We start from the raw sequence: 23,370 nt of genomic DNA, 5'->3' as shown, positions 1-23,370 counted from the left end.
TCACAGGCAACCTCTGATTCTGGAAGTTGTGCCCACAACTCGCCCCCCCAGCGCCATCTTACAGCACACAGTAAGAAAGAAGAAAACGGCGGTGGGCCTACAGCTCCCAGACAAAGAACCAGGCCCCAAACAGAGCCAACATCACCCTGAGGTACCAGATGGGGTAGGTGCTGCCGTCCCGCATTCTCCAGAGGGAATCCCGGTGGCCATGAGCTCCTACAAGCATGGCTCTGGCATGCGGGTACCAGGACATTTTTTCCGAACTGCAATGGGGCTGCCCCGGTCACAGGCAACCTCTGCTTCCAGAAGTCACGCCCACAACTCGCCCCCCAGAGCCATCTTACACCACACAGCAAAAAAGAAGAAAACCCGGCATAGGGACCCACAGCTCCCAGAGAATGCTTCAAGCCCCAAACGGAGCAGATATCACTGGGAGGTCCCAGATGGAGTAGGTGCTGCCGTCCTGCCTTCTCCATAGGGAATCCCGGTGACCATGAGCTCCTACAGGCATGGGTCTGGCATGCGGGTACCAGGACTTTTTTTCCGAACTGCAAAGGGGCCGCCTCGGCTCCCAGGCAATCTCTGATTCCGGAAGTCATGCCCACGACTAGCCCCCAACGCCATCTTACAACACACAGCAACAAAGAAGAAAACCAGCTGGAGGGCCCCATAGCTCCCGGAGAATGCTCCAGGCCCCAAACAGAGCCGATATCACCAGGAGGTCCCAGATGGGCTAGGTGCTCCCGTCCAGCCTTTTCCAGAGAGTATCCCAGTGACCATGAGCTCATACAAGCATGGCTCTGGCATCCGGGTACCAGGGCATTTTTTCCGATCAGCAACGATGCACTGGGTTCCAGGGCATTCTCTTACTTTGAATGTCCCGCCCACAACTTGCCGCATTTTTAATCTATTTTAATTTATCTTTAATCCCGCCCACAACTTGCCCACATTTTTAATCGATGTTAAAAATGCGCACTGCATCCTAAATTTACACCTGTCCTTTTGGTTTATACATACTTCACTCCATATACAATGTGAAGTAAAATGAGGATTATTTTATTCTCCAATGAAGTCTACTGGCAGAGAGAAACAGAAACAAAGAAACAGCTGGTCATCAATGGGATGAGAGAGGACCTGGATGTTTTAAACAAGAAAAAGGGGTAAGAAACCCTATTTTATACGAGGGCGTTGGGAAAAGTGCCATGTCAAAAGGAGCATGTAAATTGAGACTAGAAAGATGAAAAGCAACACTTGCAGGATTTTCAGGTCAGAGAGAGAAAATGACCCAGGCAGAAAGAAATGTCAAATTGATGGAAAGTCCCAAAGGTGGAAATGTGGGTTGAATTCAATGCAGTGCTTGAGAAAAAGCAGGTGGCCAACGCGTGAATAAAGAATGAAGAGAGAAAGAGAGAGGCTGAGAGTAGTACAGAGGTGCAAGCACTTGCTTTGCACACAGTACTGGATTCCCCACACACTGCAGGGCAGGATCCCTGAGCACAGATCCAGGAGTAATCCTTGAATACTGCCAGGTGTGACACAAACCCCACCCCCTCCGCAATGGGGGACAGGGGAAGAGAGAAAGGAGAAAAGGAGAAGGGAGGAAGAGCAAAGGGAACCAAATCATGTGTCTTTTATCCTCAGGGAAGTAGGAAGCTACTTAGGGGATCAGGGACAATTGTGACTGATGATAGGACCAATCACCCTAATCACTAGGCTCAAGAGCAGAAGTGAATTAGCACAGCTCGGCGGTCACAGAGACAGGCCACTTCCATGCATTCAGGGCCAAAGGAAAGAAGAGTGAAATGAAGAGGTTTAAAAAGAGACAACCAATATCGAATGTTTGGAAACGACTCCTTCCAATATTTTTTTCAAGTCATCGGAAAAGCTGAAAGCAACTAAAAACATGGAATTTAAGTCACCATCCCCACCACCACAAGGACAGCCTCTCTCGGGTCACAGGAACCTTCCTTCCTATGCCCTGCACCCTTGGTAATCTCAGTTCTGTCATCAGAGTCTATGGGTCTATTTTCAGTGAACACTGTCTATTCCTTACCTTGGATGATCTACCGATGAGATCATCCAGGAAGACTTAGCCTTCAAGTTCTTTTTCTTTTCTTTAAATACACTTGAAAATAGGTAGCCTACTTACACTTGGAGAAAAATGTTAAAAAGTTTTACAAGAAAATCTCCCTCGTGTTCCCAGCCTACCTATGGATAACCACTGATACTTCTACTAAATACTCCTTAGAACAATAGTATAATGCTGTACGACTGAACTACATCAGTTCTCCATTGATGGGCACGTACTTGTTTCAAGTCCTTTGCTGTTACAAAGAGCTGTGGTGTAAAAAACATTGTTGATGTGTTGTTTTCTAAATGTGAGATTAAGTAGATCTAACTTTCTACATTTAATTACAGTTCATTAAGCTTGTATTACTATCATTCTTTATCAATGGAAATGTACTTGCACATCTTGAATTTTAATACTTTGCTTAGCATGTTGTCAGTTAAAATTCTTGGAAAAAAATTTGAACCCACTGCAATAGCTCACTTATAAAAGTTCAGGAATCTTCCAGACTCACCCAAATCATCAATCTTTAAATGATCTTCAGCCACAACATCCAGAAAGGAGTCACCAACTTTTCCTTTGACATTCATGTTTCCCCATCATGCTTTATAACGTAGACAATGTTACTTTATCTTCTGAACTGGAAAAGGAAGCAGACCTTTTACTCATTTGAAAAGGTTCTTTCAAATAATTGTTTTTAGAACTTGGGGAGTCAAAGAAATAGTGTTGGGGTGTGTGTGTGCAAAAATATGTTCTTTTAGAGTCATTTTTTTTCTTTCCAAAACTGAACTCAGAAGGAGACACCACAAATCAAAGGCACGTCTCCACTCCTAGAGGAAGGGAAACTCCCACCATACAGGAAATAGCAAGGACATCATTGTAAGGCCTCAGTATAACACCTGCCACAACTCCCTGAAGTCATGGTCACAGCCATGTGGGGACATTTAGCAATCACTGCCATTTGTGAAGTCTGTTTTACTTTCACACAGCTTGCTGATGAAAGCTCTCTGCTCCTGTTCCTAAAGGACTATCCCAGCGCTGTGAGGCACTTCAGGCAACTCAAGTGCTTGTTGTGGAGGTCTCTGACAGGGAGCTGTCATTGAGACAGCAATGCGATGTTTTTCAGAGCATTTGAACATGGGTCCATACCGTGAACTCATCTAACACGGTCCTCCTCCACTGCTGAATTAACCGAATCACAGGCTAGAACTTCTCTGGGCTGTCATCGGAACCGAGGACATCTCCCTTGTCAAGTTAAACCCTCTGAGAGCTCAGACATTTTTCAGATGAGGAAAGTCATCATCCTTAGACAAACACTGAATTTCAGGCCACCCGAAGACATTCTTAAGGGTGACCAAAGACCCACAAAAATTTGCTGAATAATGTTACCGTTATAACGCAACCTACCAGACGCCTTTTTCTGACCTTTACCAATTAAGACACCTGTTTGCTGGTGAGGGTCAAGCTTCTCAAATGAATCACCCTAAAAAGGGATCTACAGAAGCACACCCTTAACGTGTGGTAGACTCAAGTAGGCAAGCTTTACCAAGCCTTTCTACAGCAGGGCCTTTCAGAAACTTAACTAGAATAAAACTCGAGTATATAAAAGCCTGATGAAAATATCCTTGACTACAATTGACATCAGATTATTATTACTGCTGTTGTGGGTTTTTTTTTTTGAGGGGGGGAAGGGGCACACCCAGCATTGCTCAGGTCTTACGGAGGAGGCAACTCAGAAACACTGCCTCCAGAAAAGCACACAGACTATCTAGGCACTATTATTAACTGGCGGTGTTGAGTTCTGCAGATTATTCCAATTCTAAGAACTAGCAAACAGCTTTTTGCTCTGATTCCCAGAAGGAAACTGGGAAATACATAGGATCCTTTCAAATCCTCACCTGCTCAGCGCGCCTGCCCACACCGCCTGCCCACACGCTCAGCGTCCAGCTGGGCCCCACAGGCTGGCAAGGACCCCCACCCCCATGCCCGCCCCTCACCTGCTCTGAGCGCCCGCCCACACGCTCAGCATCCAGCTGGGCCCCAAGCACAGGCCACCTAGCAGCAGCTTGGCATGGCGGGCGCAGCCCAGGGCCTCGGAGGTGGCGTGCAGGAGCCGGGTAGTCTCCAAGGAGCCACCACCAGCGGTCGGCGGTCAACGCCCGTGACGCAGTCCGCACAGGCACGCAGGACACGGAGCCCGCCTCAGCGTGAGACCTGGGAGGTGGGGAGCGTGAGCCCGCAGTCCCAGCCAGGCCTGCCCCACCCGCCTTCCCGCTGACCTTTAAAGGCCAGAGCAACAGCGCTTTCCCCCTCCCGCCCCCACCAACTGGCCCCTAGCCACGCCCCCTAAGCGGGGGCATTATGACATACATTGTTTGATTATGTTCACAAGCCAGTTAGTTTCAGCCCTCAGGAAAGAAACACAGCCAAATGTTCTGGCCTGTTATTTACAACCTCAAGCATCTGGTGTCAAGTGGGTCTGGTGTCATCTGGTCTATGAGAAAAGACTGACTCTTCTGCTATACTAAGATTTAGGTTTTTTACTTAAGGCAGCTTAAAGAAAGAGATGTTGAGCCTCATTGAAACCAATCTGGACACACACGTCTTGTCTCGCCCATTTTCATGGTTCCCTGTATTCCTGACCGTTAGTGGGATAGTCTACATGGACTCGTCTGGTTTTTTTTTTTTTAAACAAACCTGGCCCAGTAAAATGAGGCTAGAATACCTGCAATGAGATGCTTTTTTCATTTAAGATTTCTTTTCCGTGGTTGAATTTTCTTTTTAGAACAACTACTTCTGGTCATTAGATTGAATCTGACAGTGTTCTGGATCAACGGTAATTATAGCAAAGCTATTGCATTTGTAAAAATTATTTATTCTCCTACATGTACTTCTTACCCTCTAAATGCTGATGACAGATGTCAAAGAGGCAAAAACCAGCTCAAATGGAAAGACCGTCAAAAAGAGTATCACCTTGTGCTTTCAAATACATTGAAGCATTTCGGTGTACAATAGTCCTTTCATTTGACATTTTTAACAAGATGCTGATACAGTGCAGCAAATATGCAAAGTCTTCTTTCACACAGTCTGTGAAGAAGACAGCTAATTTTTTTCAGTTCTGAGATACAAATGATTTAAAAAGAAATCAGGATGAACAAGTTTCAAAATGCAGAGTGTTCTGTGCATGAGTCCATTTTCTTTAATCTCTGAAAGAATAAAGTGGTAAGAAAACAAGACAAGATCTCCTGCTGCACTCTGATCTTCTCCACTGTGCTGGCCCAGACTCTATTCTGGCTTGGAAGGATGCAGGTGTTTCTTTACGGTGCCAACCTCCCAGTGGGTGAGCTGTTCCTCTGGCAGGTAGAGGCAGATGCTGCATAACTTGAAGATATTACCTTTATTTTTTGGAGTCTGCAAATGCTGTTGGTCGATAAAGAGAAACACTGACTGGTTGGGATTGTTGACAACAATTCCAGTCTTGTCCTTGTGGCTCAGTACATGCAGAAAGTGTTTTTCATAGTCACAGTGATGAAACTCAAATTTGGCATGAATGAGACGAAAAGGCTCATCAGATTCCTTCCAACTAGAAAACAGTAGACAGACAATTTTTTTCAATAACATTCTAAGGCCACAGAATGAAATACATCTCCTGAGTACAGTCAATGACATCCCTTCTCACAGACTGGTATCGAGGAGCAGGAAGCTGGACCACATCCTCCTTTAAAAGCTCTATGGAACTTTCCAAGGAATAGCTGGAATCCCGCACACCTTTTAGGATATTTTCTTATAATTATTCGTCATGACTGGTTTGACCTCAGACACTTCAAAACCTGCTGATTTTTTTCTTCTTCTCCTTGAATGCAAAGGTAATATACATCTTGAAGTCAAACTGGTCAGCTAGAGCTTCTTTTTCTTTCTAAGCTGAGCATGTAGTCTGTACAGAGCTTGTTTCTTCTACACGGACTCATCTTCACCATCTAGTCCGGCCCCAACAGAAAGAGACAGTGAGAGAGAAAGACAGAGAGAGACAGAGAGAAAGATACCGCCACTCCTCCAATAAGAAACTAGGAATAGTTCTCAAAAGCCAGAGTTTGAAAACAGGATTTGAAAACGGAAGTCCCTGGTTAGATGCTCAGTACCCTGTGGTCCCATGAACACTGCCAGCAACAACCTTTCACACCAAACCTGAAGTAGCTCCTGAGAACTAATAGGTGTGACCTCAAATCAAAAGCCAACGTTTGAAGTCATGGTTCCCACCACCAATTGAATGAATGTTCACAGCGCATTATATACTTAGGACCAAATCTTTGCTGGAATAAAAAACTAGCCACGATAACCCTGTGTGCATATTTCTGAGAATAAGACCTTCCTTGGGTCTAGAGTGATAGTGCAGTGGATAGAGCATTTGGTCCCCAAGGAACTGCTCAGAGTTGTTCCTGAGTTACAGAGCCAGGAGTAACCTCTGAGCATTTCCAGTCTGCTTCCCCGACGAAAATAGAAATGAAGAAAGCCCCCCAAAACACGGCTATAGAACGAAGAGCTGGAGTGCAGGCTTTGTGTCTGGGTTTAGTCTTGCACTGCATGGTTCACTCAGCACTGCCGGGAGTAATCCCAGACCACAGAGCTAGATTAGTCCGTGAACAATATGAGGTTCAATCCCTGGGGCAACCCATATGGTCTCATGAGCAGTACCAGGAGTAAATCTTGAGTGCGTAGCCAGGAGTAAGCCCTGAACATTGCCAGATGTGACTAAAAAAACAAAATCATAAGTACTTAGACCACCTGAAATAGAGCTGCGGGCAGGTCCTACAAGACACATTCCAGAGGAAGCTATTGCTGTCCCAAGGGATGGCAGATGACAACTCCATGTGAGATTCTTCCTCTGCAGCCACGCCAGTGAGAAGAACAGCTGTGAAGGTGGAAAACAATGAGATTGCTGGTTCTGACCCTGTCTAGGACTATGCGGATGGATGTGCTTATGCCTTACTTGATGCTGTTAATGTTCATTCATTTTCCCTTTCTCTTCCCTTTTCACTGTTGTAATGACCAGGATTTGCAGTGCTCCCACAGTTGGTTATGGTATTCACTGGGGTTACACGCATTTTGTTGTGGCATCTGCACACACTTGGATGCAGTGCACCACAGGTCATGTGGACTTGCTGAATCAAGCATCTTTCTAGTGTGGGAAGAACTACATCAGAGGAAGTGGGTGGGGGCTGGGGAAGGGACAAGGGACAGTCTGGAGTGAAGTGAGCGTGGGCAAGGAGGATCAGGGCACTCCTATGCCACTGTTCAGCAGCATAAGGACTCCATAAATTTCAAAGTGGATCCAGTCAATGGGTTTGCTGTGGTGCTATATCCAGGCTGGGGTGCCCACCTAATATAAAGGATCTTGAGTCAGGGTGTTTAGTGTGAATTCCCGGAGGTGACTGAAATGACTGGCAAGTTGGCTTCAAAGGGTCATTGAGAATAGAGAGCCGCAGGCCTGAGTCTGTTCTCAGTCATCGGGGTTCTAAGACACACGCCAAGAGAGGTGAAAAGACACAAGAAAGTACTGGCCGCTGGCCTCTGGCACTGAGTAAATCCCATCTCCTTCAAAGCCCGTGAACCAGCTGCCAGCATGGCTGGTGCATTCTCACTCTCCAGGCTGTAGGCCTTCCCTGACATCCCAGGCTGACACAGGGCCCTCCTGGGCATCGCCTCTTGATTTCCTGTGTGAATTCATCAGCATCTCCTTCATCATTTTGATTCCATGCTAATGATAAGCTTTCTCACAGAAGGTAAGCTCTGGAAGAGCAGGAATCGCACCTGCCTGTTCACCACAGCAACCTCAGAACCTACACAACCCAACACTCCGTTAACATGGAGAGGAGGGGGTAGCGGTCCCTCCTGGTTCTGTACTCGGGGGTCACTCCTGGTGATGAAGATATGCTGTGCTAAGGACAAAACTGTGTGCGAAGCAAACCTCTTCACCTCTCTCGAGCCACTCGTTGAACATGTAATAAATACTGTTGAATTAATCAAATTGTTATTCTGGGTTGTTTTTCCAATGGACTCGTTTCCATTTTGTATAGCCCCCATCATCAATATGTTGGCCCCTTGGTCTTACCATTTATGTTATTTTCATCTGAGGTCGGACCCTGACTGAGAAATGTTTTACTAGGCTAAGGATGTTTTTATAACTTTTTCTCCCCTCTGCTGGCCAAGGAGTTTTGATCATCATCTTTAAAAACATTTTGTGATGGGGGAGAATTGGGCTATACCCGAAGCTGCTCAGGGCCTACTCCTTATTCCTTCGCTCAGGGCTTCCTTCTAGAGGTACTCATGGGACCACATGTGGTGCCAGAAACCGAAGTGAGATTAGAAGCAGGTATGGCAAGTGCCTTGCCCCCTCCACATCTCTAATCCTAGATACATCTTCTCCATGAACACTCTAAGATATCTACTCTGTCACTGTCATCCTGTTGTTCATTGATTTGCTCGAGCGGGCCCCAGTAACGTCTCCATTCGTCCCAGCCCTGAGAGTGTATCAGCCTCTCCTTACTCGTCCTTCCCAACGGTGCCTTATGGGAGGCTCTTTCAGGGTCAGGGCAATGAGACCCACTATTAGAACATTTACTCTAGGTAAGTTAAAGTTGAATTTGGGCCTAAGAGAAAGAACACAGTGGCTAAGGCACTTGTCTTGCACACAGCCAATCGGCTTCAATCCCCAGCATCCCATATGGTTCCCTGAGCCCCCGCCAGGAGTGATTCCTGAGTGCAGAGACAGGAGTAATCCCTGAGCACCACCGGGGGTGGCCCCAAAGCAAAAATCAAACCAAGAAAAACCTGAAGGGGGTTATGCGATTTATCAAAGTCTGTAGCAAAGCTGAGTAAACTGAATTTTGTTAACTGAGCAGCAGTGCTCATGCTGCTAAGGGTTTTACAGGAAAGAGGAGAAGGTGAAAAAAAGAACTTAGAAGAAGAGGGGCTGTAACTCCGACTCTTTCTGGTGGCACTAAGGAGACATGAGGTTCTGGAGATCAAGTCTGGGGTTGCTGCATGCTGAGCTGAGCATCCACCCTGGAGAGCTCTCTCTCTCTCTCTCTCTCTCTCTCTCTCTTTCTCTCTCTCAATCTCTCTCTGCCCCTGGCACTTTTTAATGCTCTGACATCTGCCTCATGCCAGCTGTTTTAGCATATTCAAAATTAACTGTTGCTTTCTGAAATTCTGATTTTTAAAAAATTTCTATTAGTAAAACACCATGAGGTACAGTTGTAGACTTACAAATGTTTGTGATTGAGTTTCAATTATACAGTGATCAAGTACCCATCCCTCCACCAGTGCCCAATTTCCACCACCATGGATCCCAGTATCCCTTCCCCCCCCCATTGCCCCTCCCCCCCACCCTGCCTCTGTGGCAGGGCATTTCCTTTTGTTCTCTCTCTCCTTTTCAGTGCTGTGGTTTTCAAAAGACGCATTGAGTGACAATCATGTTCGATCTATAGTCTACTTTCAGCATGCTTCTCCCATCCTGGGAGGATTCTCCTATCACTAATCTAATCATCTAATCTTTGATAAAGGAGCAAGAAATGTGAAGTGGAATAAGGAAAGCCTCTTTAACAAATAGTGCTGGCAAAACTGGATGGCTACATGCAAAAAAAATGGACTTAGATCCTGCCTAACACCGTGTACAAAATTAAGATCAAAATGGATTGAAGACTTCAACATCAGACCTGAATCCATAAGGTACATTGAAGACAAAGTTGCAAAACCCTCCATGACATTGAAGCTAATGGTATCTTCAAAGATGTCACATCACTGGCCAAGCAAGTGAAAACAGAGATAGACAAATGGGACTATTTTAAACTAAGAAGCTTCTGCACTTCAAAAGAAACAGTGACCAAAGTACAAAGACAGTCTACAGAAAGGGAAAGGATATTTGCCCAATACACATCCAACAAGGGGTTGATATCAAGGATATATAAAGTACTAGTTGAAGTCCACAAGTAGAAAACATCCAACACCATCAAAAAATGGGGAGATGAAATAAACAGACACTTTCTCAAAGAAGACATTGAATGGCAAAAAAGGTACATGAGAAAATGCTCTACATCATTAATCATCAGAGAGATGCAGATCAAAACCACAATGAGATATCATTGCACACCACAGAGACTGGCCCACATCCAAAAGAACAAAAGCAATCAGTGCTGGCGCGGATGTGGCGAGAAAGGGACCCTCCTTCACTGCTGGTTCAGCTGACTGGTTCAGCCCTTTTGGAAAACAGTATGGACGATTCTCAAAAAATTAGAAACTGAGCTCCCATTTGACCCAGCAATACCACTCCTGGGACTATATCTCAGAGAGGCAAAAAAGTATAGTCGAAGTGACATCTGCACCTGTTTGTTCATTGCAGCACTCTTTACAATAGCCAGAATCTGGAAAAAACCTGAGTGCCCCAAAACAGATGACTGAAATTCTGGTTTTAAAGAAGAAACAGGAATTATGACTTCTTTCTTTTCCCACAGCTTTCTTCCCGCACAGCTCAGACTTCCCTTTCATCCCTTCTCCCTTCTATGCCCTTTGTGTAAATTTCAAGCAAAAATTAGAATGTTCTTACAGGATTCTGGATGAGAATATCTGGTGCTGGGTGAGTATCAGATCATCCAAGAAAAGTTACTTCCAATAGATGAAAAGTAATGAAAGAGAAGTCACAAAAATTTAAATCTGTCCCTTCCAAAGGGAGCGCTTGAATTCCAGAGATGCATATGATTATGTCAGCAGAAGGGAGGACATTCAGAAATGGAGTAGAAAGCATCCAAATGATAGCAACCCCTATATAAAAAGAAACAGTGTTGGGAAATTGACAACCTCCCATCTTGGTACTTGAGGGAAAACTGTGATTTATGTTCTTGAGTTTTCAGGACCTATGGGAGAGCAGGCCTGCATGCTGACTCAGGTCCCAATCCCAGCACCCCGTATGATCCCCCAAGCACTGCCAGGAGTGCACCCTGAGCTCAGAGTCAAGAGTAAGCCCGAAGCACAGCAGGTATGGCCCAATCTCCCCTCCATCAAATCCCCCCGTTCTTGTAATAATATGAAGGTCACACTTAAGTCTAAAACCGGTCAGGATGTAGGTCAGCAACAGAGCATTTGCCTTGCACGTGTGAGAGCCTGAGTTTGATTTCCAGGAATACAAAAGTAACAAACAAAAAACATAAGCAAGAGACTATAGATAAAAGACTCAGCTTAAAATCTCAAGTTTTCAGAACTCATATTCTTCCAAGTGCATCTCCGAACCCCACTGCAAGACGTGACTCATACATACAAAGTCCACAAAGAAATGGGAAATTACCCTGGTTTCAAGCACAAACAATTCTTCTGACATACTAAAGTGTTCCCTAAGTGAAAGTGAAAAGAAGACTCCAGGAGAAAGCCTTCTTCAAAACTAACTCAGAAATCACCACAAAGGCCTCCGACTGCCTGCTTTGGGTCTGACAGAAGTAGGGGCACCACTTTCTCCTTTTTCCAAAATCGGTTTCAGGCTGGTCCCTGGAATGTCTAGTGCAGGACTGCTTTGTTTGCCTTCTTTGCGACAATACTTCAGAGGCTGGAAGCCCAGTTAGAATGGAAGGGAATCATTCCTACACCACACATTTCTCCCACTGTTGTCTGGGGGAGTAAGGGTGATTTGTGCCTGTAATGCTCTGTCTGTGCTTGAAAACTAGGGTGCCCATTAGAGCAGGAGTGACAGAGGAGAAGGATTTCTGGTTTTTCACGCAATATTGAGTGTGTAACTCGTGTTGTACAGAATTCAGAAAGCAAAGGAAATTCCCCCAAATTATACCCGTTTTGTAAATCTTTTCGTAAAATTTAAAATTTTTAATGACTGATGTTTTAGAAGTTTCATTCTGAAACAAATTCCCACTATAACAAGCTTTAAAGGTGAAAAAATATAAAGGTGCTAGGGACTTAAAAACAATGGGGAAAAAAAACCAGAGAAAAGACCATTATTAAATGTTATTAAATGCTCACCCTCTGCTATTTAAAATTCTTAGAGAAATGGGCCCAGGGAGAGATGGAAACGCCCACATCGCCATCACGTGGGGATTAGGTGGAACTACTGCAGCCCGACTTGTCCCAGGCTTCAGATTTCCTAACCCTCAGCTCAGATAGAGAAGGGAGCACCAAATAAAGGGTGTTGGGAGGATCCACCCAGGATGGGAGAAGCATGCAGAAAGTAGACTATAGACCAAACATGATTTCCACTCAATGCCTCTTTTAAAAACCACAGCACCCGAAAGGAGAGAGAGAACAAAAGGGAATGCCCTGCCAAAGAGGTGTGTGTGTGGGGGGGATGGTGGGGAGGGATGCAGGGATCCGTAATGGTGGAAAATGGGCACTGGTGGAGGGATGGGTACTTGATCAGGGTATAATCAAAACACAAGCACAAAAATTTGTAAGTCTACAACTGTACCTCATGGTGTTTCACTAATAAAAATTAAAAAGAAAAATGTTCTCAGCACAAGAAAAGAATTTAACTATATGTAGTGACATACATTAACTAGACTTACTCTCTAAATTATTTTAAAATGTACACAAATACTGAATCATTGTGTTATATACAGAAATCAATAGAAAAGTGTATGTGAGCCTTAATTATATTTTATAATGATATTTCACATTATAGCACAGTGGTAGGGCGTTTGCCTTGCACGCAGCAAACATGGCCAACCCACGTTCGATTCCTCCGCCCCTCTTGGAGAGCCCGGCAAGCTACCGAGAGTATCTCACCCACACGGCAGAGCCTGGCAAGCTCCCTGTGACGTATTCGATATGCCAAACACAGTAACAACAAAGTCTCCAATGGAGACGTTACTGGGCCCGCTCGAGCAAATCGACGAACAACGGGAGGGCCTTTACCTTTAAATGATATTTCAGTATATCCTACAATAAATGATACCTTGTTTTAGTTTCTGTAAAAAAAGAGACGTCGTGCCCTTTTCTTTGCTTCAAAGCTAGGTAGCATTGTAGCACTGTCCTCCCTTCACAGATTTTCTCCAACAGGCACCGGTAACGTCTCCATTGTGAGACTTGTTGTTTCTGTTTTTTGGTATATCAAATATGCTATGGGTAGCTTGCCAGGCTCGGCCGTGAAGGCGGGATACTCTCAGTAGCTTGCGGGGCTCTCCAAGAGGGACAGAGGAATCAAACCCGGGTCAGCCACGCGCAAGGCAAACGCCCTACCTGCTGTGCTATAGCTCCAGCCCAGTGGATCACAGCCAGTTACAGATTTCAGTGTTAGGTATAGGGTCATTAGGAAACAAGTAAGCAGTTTGGCCGTTGCAGCGGGAGCAGAGCGGTTAAGGGCTCTTTGTTTGCATGCATGGGACCCAGATCCTTTCGTACATTCCCCATACAGTTCTACAGCCATTCCGAAGTGATTCTTGAGTGCAGAGTCAGGAGAACCCCCTGAACATATCCATGTGTGGCCCCAACCATAAACAAACAAACAAGAAAATGAAAACAAAGCAGTCTCAGATGCTTGATGGCGAACTCCCTCATTCTGAGCTGGATCTTCCTCCATCCCCCACATCTTTATAGAAGAGGGTTGGGGCACCCTCACAATGTGGGTGGAGTGTGGGTTGTCCCTTGTAGGAAACATTCAAAGGGCACAGCCGCAGACATCGAAGGTGGGTTCAGAATTTTATTGCTCAGAGCGAAGAGAACAAAAAAAGAAAAGAGCCTTGCTTTGCTTCTTCCAGACCAGGTTCCAACCCCTGCAACCCTTCTTGTCCAGAGACCAAGCTGGGGCAACCCACCCGGGCACCCCGAGGAGATTCAGATATGTACCCCACAAAAGTCTGAAGGCGGGAATCGGACCTTGGTCACCCGCGGGAAAGACAAGCACCCGCGACACTCTCCTATCGCTGCACCTGTGGAAGCTGTGTGCTTAATGACCCCATACTTAACACTGAAGGAAACCCAAGGGAGGAAAATTCTTAAGAGAAAGGGGTCTGTGGAGGGGCAAAAACGCGGCACACCGCCATCTCGTGGCAGTTAGGCTGAACTACCGCGGCCCGACTTCTTCCATGCTTGATTTCCAGCCCTTTGCTTCAATATGGGGTCATCAAGCAGGCAGCTTGGGCGGCTGCAGCAGGAGCAGAGCGGTTAGGGCTCTGCCTTGCAGACACAAGGCCCTGGTTCTTTCTTTGGCTCCCCATACAGTCCCACCGTCATGATGGAGCGATTCCTGAGTGCAGAACCAGGAGAAGCCCTGAGCGTTTCTGGGTTTGTGACCCCCAAACTATGAACAAGTCAAATAACATGGACACAGCCTCAGTTCGTGATGGTGGATTCCCTCACCCCAACTTGGGGGACTCTGAGCTGTATCTTGCTGTATCCCTGACCCTTATTCCTTGTAGAGGAGGGTTGGGACACCCTCAGAACATGGGGTGGTGGTGTGTGGGGTTGACTATAATTGGAAACCTTTCCAAAGGGCTGGATCAAAGGCAGAGCAAAGTGGGTATAGACCATTTTTTGTTCACCTCAATGAGTAAAGCAAAACACATAAAAAATAAACTTAATTAAAATAAGCAGAAGTTCATGGCTAACTTTAATAGCAAGCACTTATAAGGGTCCCCAGAACCCCGCGAACCCACATCAAACCCCCAAATAAAATAATTCTTGGAAGAGTGAGTGGTGTATTTAGAATTTCCAGGGAAGGAGGTTGCCTGGTCTTTGGCTCATTATCACTGTTTTAATCAAAATTCTTTTTAACCTACTCCCATTTCTCTGATGGTAGGCAATCTCACCCCAAACTTTTGGAGATCCTGAAGTTGAATCTAACCTCTGTCACCATCCTTCACAGACTTGGGACTTCTCATGTATATAGGAAGCCCCAAATTCTCTGCGATAGGGAAAGATGGCACCCTTGGAAAAGTGGAGCGTAGGGGTGTGGGGGTGATAGACTGGAGACCTGTAAAAATGGTTGATTTGGAGAGATCATACTATGGTATGGCACAATCGTCTACTGTGCTCACCCTGGGTTCTGTCTCAGCACCATATCATACCCCTGAGCCCACCAAGAAGCTGTTGGGGCCACCCACAGCCCACAGTAAATAAAGCCAGAGACTAGCTTGGCCAGTCAGTGCGGGGGACTAAGGAGAGGGACAAGGGTGCAACTCCACTGTGCAGAAATTCTTTTTTGTTTTATTAATCAGAAATTCTGAGGATCCTGGGAGGTCTAGTTCTGGAGGAAAGTCGGGACTAGGGTTGGACATTTCTTAGAGGAATGTCCCTGGGGAGGGGAGGAAACGCCCCACAGCGCCCTCTCGTGGTGCATCGGCGGAAGAGCCGTGGCCAGGCTTTCCTGCCTGAAGATTTCCAGCCCTTGGGTTTGCTTCCATATTAACCTGCGGGTCACAAAGAATCAAGAAGGCGGCCTCAGGCCGTGCAGCGGTAGCCGAACATTGAGGGCGTTTGACTCGCATGGGGCGATCCCTGTGTCAGGATGAACCCAGCAGCCTGGCCAGTGCTTTGCCCGAAGTAGAATCTCTCCCTCTAAGCCCGTTCGCAAACAGTTCCTGTCGCGGTCATCCCCACACCTCGCGGTTTTCCGTAGAGGAAGGAGCTGGAAGCAAGACTCAGCTCGGCACCCCCAAGTTCGGCGTGAAGGAATGCGCCGCGAAAGTCGCATTCTGTTTGCTTGTGTTTTGCGGACCACACGGGCGGTATTCGAGGGTTATTCCTGCCCCTGCACTCAGGAATCACTCCTGACTGTGCTGGGGGAACCTATGGGTTGATCGCCCCATACAAGACCAGCGCCTTCGTGGCTCACTGTTAGATCCTTGACCTTTGATCCTTCATGACCCCGTATTAACACTGAAGCAAAGAAAATTTTTTCTGTTTTTCCCTTTTTGGGTCACACCCGCAATGCACAGGGGTTCCTCACGGCTTTGCACTCAGGAGTTAAGTCCTGGCAGTGCTCCGGGGACCATATGGGATGCTGGGAATCGAAGCCGGTGGACCCAGGTACCGGGCAAACGCCTTACCCGGGTACTAGAGCTCCAACGCAGGAGCTGGAAATCTTAAACTTGGGAATAGCCGCCCCGGTAGTTCCGCCTAGCCGCCACGTGATGGCGCTAGGCGAGGGCGTTTCCGTCCCTCCTCAGGACCGTGTCTCTAAGAATTTTCCACCCTTGGGTTTGCTTCAGTGTTAAGTATGGGGTAATTAAGGGTCAAACGCAGCTTTGACAGGCAGCAGTTGGATAGCCATGCGGATACTTGTGTTTCATGCGGGTGAACAGGGTTCGATTCCCACCTTCAGACTTTTGTGGGGTACATAGCTGAATCTCCTGGGGAGGTTCAGGTGGGTTCCCCAGCTTGTTCTCTAGACAAAGAGGGGTGCAGGGGGTTGATCCTTGTCTGGAACGAGCAAGGCAAAGTTTTATATATATATATATATATTTTTTTTTTCTTCGCTCTGAGCAAGAACAGTTCTGAACCCACTTTGTGATGTCTGTGAACGAGCCCTCTGGATGTTTCCTGCTATGAGCAACACACACTCCATCACCCCACAATCTGAGGGTTCCCCAACCCTCTTCTACAAGGACGTGGGCGATGGACGAAGATACAACTCAGAATCCCTCAAGGGAGGGAATTCGCCATCAAGGACTGCTTTGTTTTAATTTTCCTGTTTGATTGTTTATGGTTGGGGACACACCAAAAGATGCTCAGGGCACTCTCAGGAATGCCGCCGGGCACGACTCGAGGGCCATATGGGAAGCCAAGTGACAGACAACGGTTCTGTGAATGCAAGGAAAGTGTCCTAACCGCTAACCTACTGCTGCACCGCCCGAAGCTGCCTGCTTGATCCTAATTACCCCAGGCCTAACACTGAAGCAAGCCCAAGGGTGGAAAATTCTTAGAGAAAAGGGCCTGGGAGGGATGAAAACGCCCCACAGCGCCATCTCGTGACCCGGAACGAACTCCCAGCCTCCATTTTTCTTGCTTGAAGTCAAAAATTGGTTTGGTTTTGTTTGGGTTTTGGGAGTCACACCTGGTTATGCTCAAGGGTTACTCCTGGCTCTGCGCTCAAGAATTACACGTGGCAGTGCCACGCCCCAAAGTCACAGCAGCTGCCCTGCAGCAGCCAACCTAGGTTCACCCTCAGCATCCCATAGCGTTCCCCAAGCACCGCAAGGAGTGATCCCTGAGCACAGAGCGAGGAGTACCCCTGAACACTTCCTGGTGTGGTCGCCAAACAAAAGAAAACAAAGCAAAAACAGCTTACCAAATCCATTGACTTAGGAGGAAAATGCTGCTCAGATGTGGAAAACCAAGCATTCTGGCCATGATTGGTGGTGATTAGAAATCATTATTGGTAGGATAAATAGTAAGTTGCAGACAGAGAAGGAATTCTGATAACACGCTATTTGGTTTCGTGGTGAGAGTACTTTAAATGCTTATAATATTTCTGTAATGATCCAAATTCATGTTTCATTTAACTAGACATGTTATGTTTCTTGGAAAAGAAAGGGTTAGAACTGGATAAAAATTCAAAGGTCTCAGCAATTCAATTTTCCCTCATGGATTGTAGTGTACATTTTTTGTTTTGGGATTTTTTTAGTTTTATTTATTTATTTTTTGCTTTTTGGGTCACACCCAGCGATGCTCAGGGGTGACTCCTGGTTCTGCACTCAGGAATTACTCCTGGCGGTGCAGGGGAGACCAAATGTGATGCTGGGGATCAAACCCAGGTTGGCCGCCTGCAAGGCCAACTCCCTACCTGTTGTGCTATTGCTATTGCTCCGGCCCCTGTAGTCTATATTATTTTCTGATACATGTTCAAAGATTTATGTACCAAAAAAGTCACTACATCATTGAACAAGAACTGACAAAGAAAGACAACATAAGTCACCATCAGTTGGAAAGTGCTTAAACAGCTGGTTAAGTGAAGCATTGCTAAAGCATCAACAGTCAATCCAGCCCCCCGTCCCTCCCCCGGTGCGCGGCCCTGCGGAGCCAGCCAACTGGCCAGGCTCCCCTTCCTGGCCATAACGGGCGGGCGAGCTGCCCTGAGGAGGCGGGGAGGGGACGGCTGGGCTGGCGGGTGGGCGGGCGGGCACACGATAATAAAGAACTTCTGAGTGCCCCCCAACTGCATGCGCTTGAGCACGCAGTCCGACCTGGCCTTCTTCAGGTTCCCGCGGGACCAGGCCAGGTGCCAGAAATGGGTGGAGAATTGTAGAACAGCAGACATAGATGGTAAAACACCAGATCAACTAAATAAACATTATCGATTATGTGCCAAACACTTTGAGACCTCTACGACCTGTAGAACTCTAAGTAATAGATACATTTTGCAAAAGTAGAAAATGAACGCTATGAAAATGGACGGAAGTGTCTCAAAGCTTACCTGAGCAACACTTTGAGAGACCAGGGGTCGAATAACTGGGCTTTGCTTAATATAAATTTTGATATAAAACATGATTTGGATTTAATGGTGAACACATATATCAAACTCTACACAACTAAGTCAGAGCTTCCTGCAGATAATTCAGAAACCATTGGAAACACCGAAGAGATTTTAAAATAGGGTTTATCTTCCATTTGAAAGCATCTTACAGAAAAGCTATGTTGTATGTAGGCCACCCAGTCACTGACTGTCTTGACCAGTAGGTCTCCCATTGAGTATGTTCATTTGTACTCCTATTTAAGTGGCTCCAGTTTGAATTCCTGCTTTGGAGACCGAACTGTTCTAAAATATAGCATTGAAAGTGTCACATCACATTTCAGTGTGAAGTCTGCTAGTGGCTCTAGAGTTGTTTTTAGTTATTTTAGACATAACATTATCACTGTGGATGCGATATGTGGGTATGGAGTTACCAGTTCCTTGAAGAAATAAATTGGAGGTTGTGTGGGAGGAATTCATTTTTAAAATGTTACGTTAAAGCTCACAACTGACCTTTGACTGATAAGAGTTCTAAGTGTTACTGCTCAAAACCTGTACTGGACAATTAAGAGTATTACCAGAGAAACTTGAGCTTGCCAAAGTGTAGATTTTAAGTGAAGATTTTGTCTTTAGCAAGTGAACTTAAAGAAACAGACGAGTCTGCCATTGTTGTTCCATAACTGGTTGTTGCTGTTTGCATTCCTTTGTTGAGCCTACAGAAGCTTTTAGCAAGTGTATCTTGAACTTGTGTTTCATGGTCAAGATAGGATCAGAGGCCATGGATACTGACAACTGATTTGTTTTGCTTTCAAGTCTGTTCTCCATGACTATTATCTACTGCCTCCTCTTGATTTATAAGTAAAACTAGGAGAAGACACAAGAATTATTGTTTTGTGGGCTTCTGGGAATTAAATGAAAATATTGCAGTTAATTTTGGTGAAGGAAATCAATTTTGTATAGTTTATTTCAACGTAAATAAAATGTGAATTTTGTTTTTAAAAAGTCAATCTAATAGATTCTAACATGAAGTCTCTTCACTTAAGAAACTGAAACAAAAGATGAACAAATTGAAGACTAGCACTAAATTGGAAAGTAAAATCAATTCAAATATCACCCTACAAACAGGTGAAAACATCAAATCTTGTGCGGGGACACAGACTCGAGGGGTATACTCAACGAATGGAGTTTTTGGATAAGAATTGGGATCATCAGGCTAGGGATAAGTTAGAGACTAAATCTGTACTACATACCATTTTGTCACTTGAAATATCATTCTAGAAGTAATATAAGAACTGTGGTGGAGGGTCCTGGACACTTTGACAGTGGTGAAGGTGCAGTGACTTTGGACAACAGTGCCATACAGTTAAATGCTATTAAGGTATTGAAACTATTTAGGTTTAACAATACAGGTGAAACTAAACTATAAAATGAGATGAAATGTTATGCTCAGCAATAATTGCAATTTAAATGAATAACTTGAACATCTCAAAGAAATGGAAACATAAATAATACAGCTGTGAACCATGAAAGATCAGCACTCGTGTCCTCACTCCTTAGCCTATAGATTGAAAGATAAGCATTTACGTACATCACATCCAGTGTCAGCACAAGCAAGGTTATAGCTGGAATCATTAAGCCTTAGGTAATCTCCCTTGACCATCCTCATTTGAGTTACCCAAGTCTGCAGGGTGCTTTAGTGAGAGAATACATTTCAGGAACAGTAAATACACCTGAATCCTATCACACTTGGTTTAGAAAGATGTTATGCCCTGTTCACTTTCCAAGTCCCCTCTCCCCCAGGTGCAAAGCAGCCAAGCAGTTTTACAGAAAGCAATGTTGCAAGTTAGCTGAAGCACGCAAAAATTTGATGCCCTAATATGGATTCTTTCATATCCTTTTCTCTCTGGCTTGTATCACTTAGCACAAGGAACGGAAAAACGAATTAGTCTCTTAAATAGCTCACCTTAACACTATCATCTTAAGCAGCATTCTGTCATTTTAGCATATGGCCTGTAGGTGGCAGCAACAGCATTCTATGGAATCTCCATACTGCCCTTTCAGGGAGCGCATTTCATAGGAGGGTCCGAGTGTTCCTTCCTTCCTTCCTTCCCTCCCTTCCTCCTTCCCTCCCTCCCTCCCTCCCTTCCTTCCTTCCTTCCTTCCCTCCCTTCCTCCTTCCCTCCCTCCCTCCCTCCCTTCCTTCCTTCCTTCCTTCCTTCTTTCCTCCTTCCCTTTTCTTTCCTCCTTCCCTTCTTTTCTTTCTTAATTTCTTCTTTCTTTTCTTTCTTTCACTCTTCCTTCATTTTTTAAAATTTGTTTCTGTTTTTGTTTGAGGTCCACACATGGTGATGCTCAGGTGTTACTCCTGACTCTGCACTCGGGGATTACTCCTAGCAGTGCTTGGGTAACCATATGGGATTTAGGGAGTCCAGGGTAAGTCACATGGAAGGAAAGTGCTCTGCCCACTCTACTATCTTTCCAGCCCCATATATTTCTTTTCATAAGAATATTTTCTTGAAATATCTACTTATAAATTTATACAAATTTATACTTGAGTGGACTCTAAGTACTCTTGAATATAGTTATGAAAAAAGAAGCTACAAATCTCAGGATGGAAACACTGAAAAAATCTTCAGCAGAATGTGAATGATTGCCCCTCTGCTGTAGAACAATTGGTTTTCAGTTGGTTTTCCTCTCTGTGCCTTTCCAGGTTTTTCTACAAAAATCCTGGCATGCTGACCTCATTCCCTGCCTATCCTGACCAGAGGAGCCTCCTTCAGAGGTCTGGAGCATGGAAGTTGGTGTCCTATGTTACCCAGCATCCAAACACTGGCGATCTCACCAAACACTTCCTTTTCCAAAGTTGGAATGCAAATAATGAAAATGGCATTCGTTTCATAATAGCGTTGTTGAGGCAGATATGGGGAAGGGGGGCGCTACAGGATCTCTTTAGTACTCTTCCAATCCAGAAGCTGATTTTTCATGATGTTAATAAAGCTTATGCTTCAAGACCCCTCGCCTCACTTGAAGTAGTCCCTCTCCAAACATTCAATTTCTGAATACACAGTACTGTGATTTCCTTAGAAGACCCATCACTCCTCTGGTTACAGAATGTACCAGACACTGAGACCCAGTCTAGCCAAAGCTCTGGACAACTTTAATAGCCTTGTATGAGGGCTGCAGTTTTGTACAGTGGGCAGGGCATTTGCCTTGCACACAGCCAAGCTGGACTTGACCCCCAGCATCCCATATGGCTTCCTGAGCCCCACCAGGAGCAATCCCTGAACACAGTGCTAGGAGTAAGCCCTGAACTCAGAACTGACAGAGCCAGGTAAAAGCCCTGAGCACTACAGAGTGTAGCCCCTAAATAAAACAAAAAGAATCTAAAACAAAAACAAAATCCAAAATCATCTTCTCACAAGTTTCTTCAAAAGATGGACAAAGTGCATTAAGCATATTTGCTTTTTATTGGTTGTTCTCTATCTCTGTTTCTCTCTGTCTCTCTCTGTCTCTGTCTCTTTCTGTCTGTCTCTCTCACCTACATTCATCCACAAATAGGTTCTTCCCATCAAAGTAACAGACAAGTCCCTTTTGGCCAGAACATCTTCCAGTAAATCACAAAAAAGATTAACACAAAGAGGAAGAGGAGGGGCACCCGCTCTATGTTCTCTAGACCTTTAAGAAAACATGAGGTTAAAAAAAACCCCCAAAACTTGAGGTTGTTCCTTTGGCCACATACATGCAGATCCACAAGAAAGGTAAACTCGTAGACATAAGGGGAATGGGCATTGTCCCAAAAAAGAATTACTCCAGAAAAGTTTTTTTTTTTTTTGTAGGAGTACTGCTATTTATTCAGCCACTGATTAGCTGATTGAATTGTGCATGAACTCCACCTTACTTTTTTTTCCATTTTGTATAATTTTATTTATTGAATCACCGTGAGAGCAGTTACAAAGCTTTTGGGTCTAAGTCTCAGTCATACAATGAAACACCCGTACCTTCACCAGTGCCCATTCTCCACCCCCAACAACCCCAGTATACCCCCATACCAGACCCTCCCCCTGCCTGTGGGGCAGATGATTTCCACATTACTCTCTATGATCACATTCACTATTTCGATACCAGACCCACCATTATTTGAAATTTTACCCCAACACTCAGATCTGCTGAAAAGGCAACAATAGATAATTTGTTCTATTGCTGGTTATGAATAACATATGATGTCATGTGGCTGCAGTAGGCCCATGTGGTTTTGAAATTCCGAAATTTTAACACTTAAATCTGGAGTGATTTCTGCCAAAAGCCACTGGGTTTAGAGATCTGCTCCTGAGTCTCTGGGATCAGGACCGTTGAGCAGCTTGATGAGGAGCCAGAGAGGCCGTTCGTGGGCGATGACTTGGGGTCTCGTTAGGGTGGGGAGGACAGGCCCGGTTTCCCCCCCCCCCCCCATCCCGTGAGGCCCAACAAGTTTTCTGCAGGCCCAAGCCTGACTGTCCAATGGCCTCTGGAGGATGACAGCCACAAAAGTTTTTAACTGAGAGCATCTACAATGTTACCTAGCATGCTACTGGCATTGTCATAAACCAACAAGTCAAGGGCCAAACATGACGGAAAGTTAAGGAAATAGTTCACATCCAAGAGAAAGTGACGTTACCAGTCTCTCAATTTTCACTGGAGAATACGATGTGTTTTGCAAATCAAGTCATTTGCAGCACTTACATTACATTCTCTGTACTCTTCTTTGCTGACTTCCTTATAGTAGTGATATCGCTTGGAATATGAGAACTTAGTCCACAGCTCCCTCATTGTCGTTAATCGTATTTCTTGCCTTTGTCTGATTTTGCTTGAGCTCGAGCGGGCCCAG

At 45.3% G+C, this 23,370-nt stretch overlaps 1 pseudogene; it reads right to left on the bottom strand.

The window, feature by feature from the left end:
• Positions 1-5,353: 5,353 nt before the first annotated feature.
• On the bottom strand, positions 5,354-23,312 carry LOC130042562 (uncharacterized protein C6orf62 homolog; annotated as a pseudogene).
• Between the last annotated feature and the right edge of the window lie 58 nt (positions 23,313-23,370).

This window comes from Sorex fumeus, unplaced genomic scaffold (genome assembly GCF_029834395.1).
Source record: "Sorex fumeus unplaced genomic scaffold, SorFum_2.1 ptg000103l, whole genome shotgun sequence".
NCBI lineage: Eukaryota > Metazoa > Chordata > Mammalia > Eulipotyphla > Soricidae > Sorex > Sorex fumeus.
This window is presented reverse-complemented; position numbering and strand designations above follow the sequence as displayed.